The sequence below is a fragment of the Callorhinus ursinus genome, unplaced genomic scaffold (assembly GCF_003265705.2).
Source record: "Callorhinus ursinus isolate GAN/ISIS: 27379988/994484 unplaced genomic scaffold, GSC_fseal_2.0 scaffold10, whole genome shotgun sequence".
Taxonomy (NCBI): Eukaryota; Metazoa; Chordata; class Mammalia; order Carnivora; family Otariidae; genus Callorhinus; species Callorhinus ursinus.
Genome location: NW_027397072.1, coordinates 33,067,243 through 33,080,456, shown reverse-complemented (window position 1 = coordinate 33,080,456; position 13,214 = coordinate 33,067,243).

Genomic DNA, 13,214 nt, shown 5'->3' with positions numbered 1-13,214 from the left:
GGGGGGGGGGTCAGAGGGAGAAGCAGACTCCCCGCTGAGCAGGGAGCCCAATGTGGGACTCGATTCCGGAACTCCAGGATCATGACCTGAGCCCAAGGCAGTCGCTTAACCAACTGAGCCACCCAGGTGCCCTTACTTGTCTTTTATTAGCTGTTTGCCCTCTAGAATTTGAGCTACAAAGACAGAGATCTTTGTCTGGTTTTCCACTGTTACATCCCCAGTTTTTAAAATAGTACCTGGCATATTAGTATTCAATACTTTTTTCTTTTAATAAAGAAAAGGAAGGAAGGGCAGCATTGTCCCTGGTAGCAAAAAGCTGGAAAAAAATATTTGTTAACAGCTGAGCGGATACATTGTGGTATATACACACACAAAAAATATTCAGTAATGAAAAATCAATGCAACCATGTGGAAAACACACATGGCTCTTAGAAATACAAATTGAGTGAATAAAGCAAGTTGCAGAAGATTAAACACAGAATACCAAAGCCCTATGAGGGAAAATGGAATGGCATATTGTTAAGGATACATTCATATGTAATAATAATAAAAAACTTTTTTTTTTTAAAGGGATGAATTTGGTTCCCCGGGAATCCCTGAACACTATTCTTCCTCTAGCTTTCACATATGTAAGTCTGGCTTACCACACAAAACAACAGTATATATTATTTAAAGATGCATATACAGAGTGAAGGTATAAAAATAATCATAAATGTGATGTGTGATTGCTTCAGATTAATGGTTCTCTCAGGAGAGAAAACTGAAATGGAATGTAAAGGATTATCTCTAGCTCTATTTTCTCCATTTCTTATTTCCTTCCTTCTTCCCCCCTCCATCTTCCTTTCTCTTTAAGAGATTTGAAGTATGCAAATAGTTGGAACCTATTTAACTTGATGGGATTTTATATGACTGTTATATCATTTTCCATATATTTTTCAATAGGTTTCAAGTGTTAAGAATTTGAAGGTGAAATTTATGAGAAATTTTGTGTTAATATGAACACCGAACAAATGGACAATTTTCTAAGGAACATGTAACTTATCAAAATAAAATAGAAATAAAACAAGAATAAACCTAAAACTGCTTAAGAAATAAAAGAGTAATTTAAAATCTACCTACTTGGGGAGAAAAAAAAAAGCCCCAGGTGATTTTACAGACAAGTTCTACCAAATATTCAAGGAATAGGTAATACCAGTATTATGCGAAGTATTCCTGACAATATGGAGAAAAAAAAAAAAAAGGAAATTTTCCCTCTTTTTAAGAGGGACAGGTAAAGCCTGGATTGCAATATCAGACATGGATTATAAGAGACTGTAAAGGTTTGAGATTTGGAAAAGAAGAAAAAAACTTTCCTTCGCTGAAATTATAATTGTAGATTTTAGAAAATCCAAAAGATTTGTATTCAAACTAGTAAAACTAATGAGAAAAATAGGGAATTTCCTACATAAAAACTAAACATATAATATGCAATTGTGTTTTTATACAGAAATTTTAAAGGTAGAAATAAACTTGTAAAAAAATTACTATTTACAGCAGCATCAAAAACAATACACTTTTCAAGAATAAATTTAAAGAGGGGTGCCTGGGTGGCTCAGTCGGTTAAGTGTCCGACTCTTGATTTTGGCTCAGGTCATAATCTCGGGGTCATGCCATCGAGCCCTGTGTCAGGCTCCACACTCGGCATGGAGTCTGCATGGGATTCTCTCTCTCTTCCTCTCCTTCTGCCCTCCCCCTCTTGCGCTCTCTCCTCTCAAATAATAAATGTTTTTTTTAAAAAAGAATAAATTTAAAGAAAGAATGGAGAGATGCCATGCCCTCATAAAGAAGATTATTTTAAAAATCATTTAAGGAGACAAAGTCAATAAAGAGGAGAGAGAGAACACACTCACTCATGGGAAGAAACAATGGTGTGAAAGTATTAAGTTTTCCCAAAGTATAATTTCCACATAATTAAAAATTCCAACAGGATTTGGAAAAATCTGACAAGCATGTAATCCTAAAACTCAAGGGCCAAGAATAGCCATGAAAAATATAAAGAAGATGAATAAGAACAAGGCTATCTACCCAGACACCAGAGCATAGAGGTTAAGCACACAAACTCTCAAACTAGATTTTATGGGTTTGAATCATTGTTCTCCCCACTCACTGCCCATGTGAGCTTGGCTGAGGTTTTTCCACAAGACTCCCTTTTAGGTTAAAGGGCTTCATATATAAAGCCCTATAGATTTTGCCTGACTTGTAGTAAGTGCTTTGTGTTAGGTGTTATTAGGAATATGAGAAACTAGCAAAGATATAAATAGACAATTCTGAAGTAGAAATCTGAATGTCCAATAAACATAAAAAATGTTCTTAACCTCACTAGCAACTAGGGAAATGCAAGTTAAAGCAAAAAAGTCATAGGCAAAAATTAAAAGTGTCTGACAATACCAAGTATTGAGGAAGAGGTGGGGAAAATAATTCTGAAAATTACAAAACCTCCCCTCACTCCCCCCAGAAATCTGGCAGTATTTGTTAAAGCTGAATAGCGCATAAGCTACAGCCCGACAACTCCACTCATGGGTCCGTGCTCTCCAGAAACTCTCTCAAGTCTTGTACAGGAAAACCACCAATAGCAACTGTTACAATTTTGTTTGTTAGAACAGTATGAGAAACCCTACAGCGAGTATTAGAAACCCTACAGACATCCCCAGACAGGAGAATGACTAAATAACTTGCGGTTTGTTCACACAACAGAACACCATGCAGTAAGTATATAAATGAGCTGAAATTCTGTTGAGCCATGTGAACAAACCTAATAGAGTGAAAAAAAGTTGTAGATGGATATGCACAGTTCACCATTGACAGAATCTCAACTACATTCAAAATAATGCTAACATTTTTACATATAAAAACACATTTAGTGCAAGTATAAAAACACGCATTGGGGTGGAATAAGCACTAAATTCAAAACAGATTCCTTTCGAAGGGACAAAAAGATTAAGCAAAGGTATAAATGAAGCATCAATATCTCTAATGTATAACTTCCCAAATATACAAACCAAATAAAGTAAAATGTAACCATTTCATAAAGTTTCGGTTGTGGGTGTGTGGATATTATTATGTTTTATATGTGCTTGAAATACTTTATCATTTTTTAAAAACCTGATATTATTCAGCATATTTCTGAATGCCACATTTAGAATGATCACACTCCTGCAAAATAAATAAAATAGGAGGAGCGAGGATAGATGCATATATGTCAATGTATTAGTGAAGGCCTGGAAGATGCATATTGACCATTGACAGTGGCTACCTCTGGACTAAGAAATATGAATGAGGAGGAAGAAAGGAAAGGCACTTCCAGGTTTTGCTCTCTATGCTTCTGTATTGTTTCTATCTTATTTGAGAATATATTGGGTCATAACAGAAGTCATAATAAAGAGAAAACACAACAGGATCAAGCCCAGAGGAAAGGCAAAGGCAAAATTCAAAGAACATAGAGGTCAGGCCCCAGTTATGTAACAAAACTAGAACGCTGCTTGAGAGAAAGTTCTCCCCTCTTCAGTACCAGCAAATTCCTTTAAGGGCACTGCAGAGTGCTAAAATATATGAGGCATGGGGTCGGGGCGGGGTAGGAGGTGATGATTACCAGTGTTATCCTAAAGCTACACTTCTCTCAGCAGAAGGAGACTTAGCCTTACAATGATACAAAGATTATTACCATCCGATTTACTCATGCAGGACAGTTTCCTAACCCAAGGAGTATTCATGAAATGCAACCATCTTGAGTCCTGTAGATTAATGGCAAGATAGTGCTGGGGTCAGGGGTGGTTGAGAAGATGTTCTTCTGATCTCCAAGGATGAGGGAACACATTCTCATTAATCACAGCGCAATCAGAGTTCAGCAATAAAAGCAGCTGGCTTTAGAACGAGCTGTTTTCCAGGAGCCATTTATTTATTTGATGTTATGTCACTGATAAACTGCGCCAACCATGACTTGCCATGATTAAGCCAAGTTTATTCAGATGCAAACCACTGCCTCCTGAAACAGCTAAGGCCAGAGCCCTCAATCTTTGTCAGGGACTCCAAACTATTTGGGAAACTCAACAACAGGTCTCTGGTGGTAGCAAACAGTGCTTTAAAAGTAAATTGTGCTCATCGAGGTATCTAAAAAGCAAAGGGAAGGAAGTCTGGGGGTAGTTGGGAGGAGTAGGAGACTACAGAACCATGTCAGGGAATCTTATCAAAGTCAGGAGGATTGTTTGCTGTTTTCTGAAATTCAAATATTTAGAGCAATACATAGCAACAAGAATATTAACTGCCATTTCTTCTGGATCAATCCTATGCCCAGCAGGATGCTCGGTGCTATTTGTTTCCTACTTCCTTTAATGGTAACCCCATGTAGGCAACCCCATGTCATCAGGCTAAGCCCTCTGAGTCCACAGCAGAGCTGGGCTATCAGGAGGCTGGTGATGGATAGCAGGAATTGTAGAAATCTAGTTCTGTCACTTACCTGCTGAATATCTTTAGGCAAATCACTTAACTTCTCTGATTCCAGATTCCTCTCCTTAAAATTGGGTATGTCAATCCATACAATTTTTGTGAGGATAAAGTGGATGTAGAAAGTTTTTGAAAAAATTTTTAACTATTAGTTGCTATAAAACCTGGATGAATAGTAATGAGGTATGGTATTCCTCCAACATCTCTCTCTCTCTCTCTCTCTCTCTCTCTCACACACACACACACACACACACACACACGCACGCACACACACCCCTGTCCTCCATTTCATAGGCACCATGTCATCTTCCCTCTCTCTCAAAAGAAAGGCATATTCTCAGCCTCTTTCCTCAAAGCAACATCATTCTCTTAAAGTTCAAGTATCTGGAGACATTGGAGGATTCACTTTAGTGCTATTTAGTTTACTATTTCTACACCATCAGCTAACATTTGGAATTTTGCTGGGCACACTTAGGAGATAGCCATAGCTCACAGGCGAAGGAAGTGGAGAACCGCAGCTGATATGACAAAGCTGAGAGGGCTTCAATAATCCCAAATGAGTGGCTAGGGAGTCCAGCCAAAGTCCACATTCCAAAATGACCTAAACCAAATCCTCAGAAGAAGACAAAGAAACAGAGCAAAACATGAGGCTGGTGAGTAAGCTTGAGTAAGGCTTGAGTAAGCATCCAGAATAGAGCAATACACACTTGTACCATCTCTGTATATCATACTGCCCATCTTACAAAAGTCTTCCAACAGCCACTCCCCGTCCCACCTTACAAACACCAAATGCATCTGTTCACATAGCTGACCAACTTCTTCGGCTCCATTCTTAGTGACCCAATGTAGTTGCCATCTAAAGATGGCAAATCATTTTATCACCAACAAAAATTAGTGTAGTTAGTTCTATTGCTTTTAATTATTTAAAGTAAAGAATACCTTCCTCTCAGGTGCCTGGGTGGCTCAGTTGTTTGAGAGTCCAGCTCTTGGTTTCAGCTCAGATCATGATCTCATGGGTGGTGGGATTAAGACCCATGCTGGGCCTGTGCTCAGCAGGGAGTCTGCATGATTCTTTGCCTCTGCCCCCCTATATCCCCCGCCCCCTCGCTTTCTCAAGTAAATAAATCAAACAAAAAACAAAACAAAAAAAACCTTTCTTGTTAAAATCATAGATAAGCCCTAAATTCTCTTTGACTACTACCCCAATCATTTTTTATGCATTATGTATAGGCATACGCACACATAAAATTGTTATACATGTCACACTGTACATATTCTGTGGCTTGCTTTCCTGCAACAATATGTTTAGAACTTCTATCCATGTCAGCTGTGATGTCCTGTTTACATAGACTCTCTTCTGTGGAACTTGAGATTGAATGTAGCCTATTTATTGTTACTTAAAAGTGAGGACAGCTTCCATTTTCAATTGAGAAGAGAGAGGAACAGAAAGAAACAACTACTGGGCTGGTTTCTGGGACATCAGGTGTCCTGATCCTCAGTTCCTCAGTTGAATGATTAATCCATACTTCATCCCTTATTTATAAGGGCCAGTGTCAGGAATTAGGCAAATCAGCATAAAACAGATAGTAATTGATCTCAGGGCTTTAAAACACAAACACATTTTTCAGCTGAAGGAGCAAGATTTCAGATTTCAAATCCTTTATTTTACAGATAAGAAATCAAAGACTAAGAAATATTATTCATTTATCCAAGGTTACACAGCCCAAGTTTCCTGGCTTTGCCCCAGGATTGGGTTTTCTTTTTCCTACGTCCAAAGATCTGTCTCAAGGACTTCAGCAATAATCGATAAAGTGGTCCATATTTTTAAAACAAACCTTTGCAGCTCACCAGCTATAAAAAAAAAAAAAAGGTGCTATATTTGAATGTTTCTTCGAGCAGGGACACTGCAGTAAGAATTGGTACTTGGGTGCCTGGGTGGCTCAGTCATTAAGCATCTGCCTTCAGCTCAAGTCATGGTCTCATGGTCCTGGGGTCGAACCCCGCATTGGGCTCCCTGCTCTCGCTATCTCTCTCTCTGTCAAATGAATAAATAAAAAAATCTTAAAAAAAATAATTAATTGGTACTTAATCAATCAACAGGGATGGTGACAGACTGCTTCAGTCATTTCCAAAGACCTAAAAAGTCAACATTTGCTCAGGTGGGATGACCACAGGACCTCTACCAGCCACAAATAATACCTGTGCTGAGAACTAAATTTAACTGATACATGTGATGAATTTAGTTAGCACAAAGCCTGGTACATAAATACTTCCTACTGGTTAAGCATTCTTAAAGATGCCCTCTTTGCTGAAACCTCTCTCATTGCTCTGAAATGAAAGAAACTGAGGACCACTGTGTCCTCCTTACCAATACCCTAGCCCAAGTCAACTCCCCAGCACTTGTTTTAATCAAAGAAGGGGTGATGGTTATGTTGAATACAGAGCCATCTGGGTCAATCCCAGAAGAAAAAATAAATCCTATTTTATTTCATTAGGAAAACTGTCTTCCCGTTGTGGAAGTCAACACTTTTCCTCCTTGGCATCTCTGCTCAGTTATGAGTGGAAATGGTTTCTAATCTTCCTCCCAGCCCCTCTCCAAGTCTTCAGGCAACTGCCATGTACCAGCTGGCAACAGGCTCTTGAGTTAAGAGACCCCTTCTCAGGTTTTTCACATTTGCTGTATTAACAAGTTCATCCATTTGCTTTTTTCCAAGGCTTTCTCTTTAAATGAAAAGTGAACATGCCATTGTCCTTGGATAAGAGCTTCTTTGACCTTCTCTCTTAGCAGCTTATGAGAAGCAGAGGCTATGTGGTTATAATTTGGGCTGAGGGAAACCCATCAGTGCTCTAATCATATATGTGTAAACCAGATGTTGGCCAAGGAATCCTGGCCCCTTGAAATGTAGACAATCAGCTTCAATCCCTGTTCCGTGCCCGTTGAACATGCAAAACATCTGCCCTCCCTCCCAGTCCCCCTCCGACTTCCTGGACAGTCTCATTCTCCCTGTCACCTCTGCTCAAGGCTATTCCTCATGTGCTTCTTCTCTTTTTTCAGCACTGAATTTCCCCAAATGTCAGACTTAGCCTTATAAGCAATTTCTAGTCAATCAAACACATCCCCAAAGCACGTATGATTATGATTCAAGGAACTTAAGATCCATCACAACTTTTATGCATTCCAGTTCTTAGGAAGGCTTTTGGCCACCCCACCTTGGGAAATTTCTGCTAGCTGCTTTGATGAGACCAGCTTCACCCAATTTTTCCAGTTTTCTTGTCCAACCTATCTTGCCTTACCCCTTATTCGTGGAACTCCAAATTCTTCTCCTCCAGTTATGCCAAGCCATTCAATTCTCCCAAGATAACAAATTGGCTTACCTTTACTCACCAAATCCAAACCCAACAAACTCTTCAGCAGGACTGTGTAAGCTCCCCCCCTCCTTAGAAGGCAGTTTCCACAGCTAACGGAAGCCTTCCCCCGACTCACCCATTTTGTTACAGAGGAATCAAGTTCCTGGTTGGGGATGGGACCAGAGGACTACATTGGTCATATCGAGGTTTTTATGGATTGCAGCCCTCGGAGCTGTGCAGTGCTCAGGTATATGGCCATTTACAGCCACCTTGAATGGAACCAAGGAACAAACTGATTGAAGTTGTAGAAATTGATACCTGGGGGAGAAACATTCAAGACATAGGACAGAAATGAGTGAACAGCTAAAATTACTGGCAGAGAAAGTAATGTAAAAGAGTGAAGAAACAGGTGAAAAAGAAAGAAGCAAAAGGAGCTAAAAGGGGAAGTGGGGGCAGGTTTTATGACAAACAGGGAGAAAGGAAAATTGTGAAGAGAAGAACACTGAGGGGGCGGTGGGAGACTGGAGATGGCAGAGAAGGGGCTATTCTGCCAACATTTTCTCCTGGCTCCACCACCCTTCCGATGTCACCCGGCCTGTAGGTCACTGGCAGGGTAGTCTAATGAAACAGAATGCAAGGCTTAAGCTCTGGCCCAAATTCTGATGAGTGTCTGTAGGTAGATCATTTACTCTCTCTGGTCTGATCAATCTCTAAAAGAGAGCAATTAACGTCAATGTAAAGGTCCCTTCTATTTACGAGATACATTGTCTCCATGAGGTAGGATACTGAATTCTTTAATCTCCTACCCTACTGCACCTAGTTGCTACCTACCTTCCCACCTCCTCTTCTTTATCTGGGCATACTGGGGCCAGAAACCAGGGAAGGAAGCTCATGCTGGATGAAATATCCTTCTACTATCTAGGTTGCTATTAGCTACCAAACAGGGTCCTCCCATCCCCCAGGAGGCAGCACAATGTTCAAATGCATCTTTTTAACCACTATTCCAGCCACTTTAAGTATCATATAAAATCAGGTGAAATTAAAATAAACCGGTTTTATGATTTAGTAATTAGTATCACTGTTTGACCTAAAAGGGCAAAATGCAGATCTGCCTCTTCAACATTCATCAAGTTCCAGAGTTGCAGATCTCTACTACACACTATGGGAGTTTCCAGAATCAAAGTCAGGTGGATTGAGGAATAAGGAGCACCGTGACCAAGGAAGACTAGAGATGGTAAATGATGGATGGGGTTAGAAGTTTCTTGAGGGAGAGTGTAAAACCTGTCACAGCTCTCATCAAAATTCCCACCCTCTCAAAGCCCCATCTCTAAAGGCTTTGGGAGGAAAACAGAACTAGAGAATCTATTTGCCAGATGCTATCATTGGCTACAATATATTCTTTCTAAGGCAATACTAATAAAGCTATATATAGGAATCATTAAGTATATCATTCAGGTCATGTAATGGGCTAAAGAAAAACAGTTTTGAGCAAAGGTATCTCTTCTGTGTTTCTGAAATTATACTACACAGACTAGATATTTCTCCACCTGTATGTCAAGTTGCATTTTTAAATTAAAAAAAAATTGCCATGTGCTGATACTACAAAGGGAAGAAAATGAGGGGGAAAAGCCTGGGAGATAAAAGCTAAGAAACTGATCAGGAGTACTAGGGATGCGGAACCATTATACTTGGAGCAGGCTTGAATATAGAGAGCAAGCCTGGCTGTAGCAGATTATGTGTCTGAGAATTAGGTCAGAGATTGGATGGCACTTACAGTTCTGTAAAAGAGAAGCTTTCCATGGTCAAATATATTTGGGAAATGCTAAATTCTATAACCTTGTCTTTGATATCCACAATACATATTAAAGACCCTGAGGTTTCTATCAGTAAAAATTACCTGATTCAATAAAGCTCAGCCTTGCCAAAACCCATTGGGCCAGAGAACATTTTCCCCATAATGCCTCTTCTGGGGAAATGCCTACACTTGGGGAAGGACTGACCCAACGTCATTCTGATGTTCATAATTAACCTCTTCATCATAGGGAGATGACAGAGCCTGGGAGCAATATAGCATTAAAATAAAATTACCCCAGCTGGTGTTCACAAATGAAAAGCAAGCGGTGGGAGAAGGGGGTTATAATTTTGTCAGGTGTTTTCTTGCTGGAATAAGATGCAGATTGGCCAAAATCACTGAGATGTTTATTACCATAGGGTGGAAGTCTTTATTGCTCTGGACATGTAAAGGACCACATGATACTGAGCTACATTTGTTTGACATATTACCTGACCTCCTTCCCAGACAGTCATTTTTCCTTCTTAATTCTTCAATGATATGGTTTTGTCATTAATGCAAAAGTGGTCTAAGTGTCACAAAACCAGAGACTCTTACGGTAAAATACATGCAGTTCAGTACTGCCTGCGAGAACGAATAAGTGCAGATTCTTGAACAAGGCCAAGCCACCAACTAGCTGCTATGTAACCTTGCCCAGACCACTTAACATTTGGCCATGACTGCCTTACTTCTGAAATGAGAGTACAGGACTTGATTCAGCTCAGAAGTTCCAGTCAGCTCCAATAGGACAGGAAACAAGATGAAAGAGTGGTTAAATAGTCAGGCTTTAGAGTCAGACCAACCTTAACTTCAATCCCAGTTCCACCACTTACTGTCTGCATGCTTGGACCAATTATGGAACTGCTCTTTACTTGGGGATAATAGTTACCCCCAAGTGTCCATTAATATTTAGTTGACCTAATACATGTGGATTAAATAAAATTAAAATATTTACAGCCTGAAACATAAAAAGGGATCTGTAAATATTCCTATTATGATTATCATTAATTTCCTATGCCATTGAATGCTGGGAATCTAGATAATGGGTGGAGCCAAAAAAAAAAAAAAGCGGGGGCAGGGGGCAGACTGGGCCAGGGAAAGTCCAGACACATGTAGCATAATAGCTTGATCATACCAGCCTACACCATGGGTTAGGACACTCTACTGTCAGGTCAGTGAGAACTTGAAATAAATTAAAATACGACCTAGTGTCAGTGCCCTGCTTATAACTCATTATTGGCTGCTGGTTGCATTGAGAATACCAAATGCCAATAGATCCTGGTATCATCTGGCCCAGATTCTCCCTCCTCCTCACTGCTCCAGCCACATTGCTCTGACTTCAGGATTATGCTCCTGCTGTTACCCCTGCCTGGATGACACTTGCCCTCATTCTTTGATAGCCTGTTTATTTTTTTATTTTTTTTAAAGACTTAATTTGACAGAGAGAGACCCAGTGAGAGAGGGAATACAAGCAGGGGGGGTGGGAGAGGGAGAAGCTGGCTTCCCGCCGAGCAGGGAGCCCGATGCAGGCCTCGATCCCAGAACCCTGGGATCATGACCTGAGCCAAAGGCAGACGCTTAATGACTGAGCCACCCAGGCGCCCCGATAGCCTGTTTATGCTCATCTTTCAGACCCCAACTGAAATACCACCTCCTCAGAGAGGTCTTCCATAACCATACCAACAAAAGTGGCTTCCATCCCCTAACTACACCATCCAAATTGGCTTCCAATTATCTTCACTTCCCTTGCCAAATCCCATACTCTTTATCTTAGCACGCTCTGATCAATTCATTTGTTGATTTATTTGGGTCAAGCTAAAATATCCCAGAGCCCATCTTAATAGTTTGTGAAAGCAGAGAGGAAAATTAAATCTAAAATTATTTTAGTCTTTATCTTTTGACTCCCGTGTTCTCTACCCCCAACAATGGCCTCTGTCTATTAAAAGCCTAAAAAAGAGAGCATCTTATTGGTGCAGCCAAGGTTAGACATTCATCCTTGGCCCAATCAACTGTGGTAATGCGATGGAACCATGTCGTACAAACATGACCTACCATCGTGAGCATGGACTGGACACATACCCCCAGAAACATGTCTGAGGAGTGTTCAAGGCCCATGAAGCACAGTAAGAAAATGCAGCGCTGACCAAAAGCCAGAAAACTTCTGCTCATTGAAGACTAACTCAGCATTTCCTCCTCCTCCTCCTCCTCTTCCATGAGGCGTCCTTTACCCACATGAAATCTTTTCCTAAGCAGCAATGACCACTCCCTCCTTTTGGAGAGTGCCCACATTAAAGCATGGATCTCACTGCACTGTGATTCTTTATGAGTACGTCCATCTCCCCTAGTGGGCTACAAGCACTTCATGCAGTGCTAGTGCATACTAGATGTTCAATAATTCTTTAATAAATGAATAGATTAATATGTGAACTGCTTAACTGGAAATTAACTGGTAACAATGACATTTTCAATAGAAGGAGAGCAAAGAATCATATTGTGCAAAGCCAGATCAGATGTTAGTGGTGTTGAGATATGGCCATGAGGTAGTAAGAGATAATCTGTGTACCCCAGTGACTGGCACACAATAAACCTTCAGTAATTGGCAATTGTTCATTATAATGATGATGATTCTAGCACTTATGATGAGGTAGTTTTTTCGCTTCTAATAAAAAGATAAAAATCGTCCATTTTCATCTTCTCTCCTCTCTACATACTTTTAAGGGTTACTTTTTTTTTAAGATTTTATTTATTTGACAGAGAGAGACACAGCGAGAGGGGGAACACAAGCAGGGGGAGTGGGAAAGGGAGAAGCAGGCTTCCCACAGAGCAGGGAGCCCAATGCAGGGCTCGATCCCAAGACCCTGGGATCATGACCTGAGCAGAAGGCAGACACTTAACGACTGAGCCACCCAGGTGCCCCTAAAGGTGACTTTTTTAAAAGACCATTTTATCCTGGTTCTATGCGAGGATAATTAAAATATCTGCATTTCAGAGAATGCCTTAAGCTACACTGAAATTAAAATTAAAAAAAATAATTCCATTTTTGTCCTAAACATCTTGAAGCTCTTTTGGTCTTTAGCAAGGAAGGGCAATCCAGTTTTTATCATTTACTTTGCTTGAATACAGCTGCTTCCTTTTGCTGAAGCAGATGGAATTTATCTCATTTCCAAAGTTTTGCTTCAGAATTTGGCTTTTCCCCCTTTTTCCAGGCCTGGTGTAAATAAGGACATGGGCTAAGAGAACGAAAACAAAAACCAGGAGGAGCCATTGAAGGAGTTCTAAAGTATGTTTTTATCATAAGCATTGCTGAAACTCCAGTCCATCACCAATTTCCCAGGAATGTTTAGGTTTTGGATGGAAGACCAATTACAGATCGTCTGCAGAGAGCAATTGGTGTCAAAATGGACAGAGCTTCGGAGAAACAGACAGTTCTGTAAAAACCTGTATGTTTCTCAGAATAACAACTTAATTTGGGCGATGTGAATGAAGCCTGCAGAAGCATCACTCCATGTCCAACATTCTTGGAATCAGGCCAAATGTACTGCTAAGCAACAAATGG